Here is a 1,940-nt window from a genome sequence, read left to right on the forward strand (position 1 = left end):
CCCGCGGTCATTTACAGTAAAGCCGCTACAACCGGCTACTTCAAGCCCTTTTTTACTTGGGAACCACGGAACAGGAAAAATCCACCTTTCCACAAATATGAACCGTTTTCAAAACATTACATCTATGCCGTGATTTTATTGTGGATATGTAACATGTAACGAAGCTACTGCCGTCATCGTGGGTGACCTTGAAGGTCAGAATTCTTGTTGACGCTGTTATAAAATCCAGGTCCCCATATCCAAGTGGCACAGCATGCGTGCAAACATGGTATTTTAACCATTCCCAAAAATCGTTCAAATTACCTCATTGAGGTCTTCTTTGGAAGAGCAACGATTTCCGCAGATTTCTGTCTTAGGGATTTTTTAAATATGGCCGCGATTATGAATTATCGGTATTTAAAGTTAAAACACTGCGTTTTTAGCTCTTCTTTTGACTGTAAGTCGAGTTTTAGTTAAAAATAAAAAAATCCTAAGACAGAAAGTTTAAATTTAGTGTAATATTTCTAAAAATCCAAAAATCTAACCTTATTTTTAATTTTCGGGGCCTCTTAAAATCAGTTGTTTGGTTCTCGTGAACCCTTTTTGAAATCCGAAATTGATCTCATTTGGAAGCAAATATACACAAAGTGGAGCAAAGGCAGTGCAAGAATAACATTTGAGGTAAACAAAATCACTTATTACATTTTATTTTGACGAGTATTTACTCTCCAATTACTTTTGTTTATTTTCAAATTTTACCCGTTGCCCCCGGGCCGGCCCGGGACTCCCGCGCGCCCACGATCGAACGCGTTCTGTAACCCGATACCTCCCTAGTAATGCGACTTTTAGCCTAGCAACCGACAGCCGTGCATTCAAATAGAAAGTATGTCATTCAACAAATTCCGTAACGTATACGTGTATTTATGTTTACGCCATAAAGCCAAGAAATGCCATATCTTTGCTACATTGTATGTTACATAATTTATACGTCTTATACGTTTCAAAGTGGATACTTCCAACCATGATGTGGATGATTTTAGAATATATCATAACCATATCTCTTACAGGATCTTCTGTTGCCTTAAATGCAATGGATGTTCCGAGAGCTACATTCCTTAATGTTATCTGTGTGAAAGATGTCCACAAAAGTACGTGGGTATGGTTAGCCGTACTAGTGAGAATGGGTTGTTTGTATCCTAACGCCCTGGGCCACTCACTCTTCGGTGGCGTACTTGAATCAATACTGGGATGTTCTATCCTTGTTAGGGCAAGCTTTGATATCTGAGGTTTGATAGAAGCTATCACTCATATCATCCTTGTAAAATGTGCCTGAAAACCCATTTTAAATTTGTCTATCCCGAATAGGTACATGTATCTATCATTCACTCATGAAGTAAAAGGTTACAAACTTTCGCCAAAAAGGTTATGTTTTCAGTGGCATTTGTGTGTGTGTGTGTGTGTGTGTGTGTGTGTGTGTGTGACAGGGGACTGTCTTTTGGTAGAAAAACTGATAGGATTCATGCAAATGAGGATCTGCACAATCAGCATAATCAATGAGAATCTGCATGAGAATCAGCATGAGGATCTGCATGATAAATTTGCATAATCAGGGGGAATAATCTATAATTTGTCAGTCATTAAGGTATGAGGTCGTGGAACTCTAGTTTAGCATAGTTTTTAAAGTCGCCATAAACCTTATGGTCTTATTCGCAGTACTAAGTATAAGTTCTACCATTCTTCCAAAACTACATGAGTGCTTGGTGCATGGTGCTTGTCATGAATCTTCAGTCACAATCATCATTACCATTATCAGCATGATGTAGTTTGTCATAAAGCCTCACAGTCACCATCATCAACACATTATCAGCATGCATGTTGCCATAAACCTTCACAGTCACTATGATCATTAACAAATTATGTAGTTTGCCATAACTTCACAGTCACCATCATCAACAACATTA

The sequence above is a fragment of the Branchiostoma belcheri genome, unplaced genomic scaffold (genome assembly GCF_001625305.1).
Source record: "Branchiostoma belcheri isolate BF01 breed outbred unplaced genomic scaffold, Haploidv18h27 scaffold103, whole genome shotgun sequence".
Lineage (NCBI taxonomy): Eukaryota > Metazoa > Chordata > Leptocardii > Amphioxiformes > Branchiostomatidae > Branchiostoma > Branchiostoma belcheri.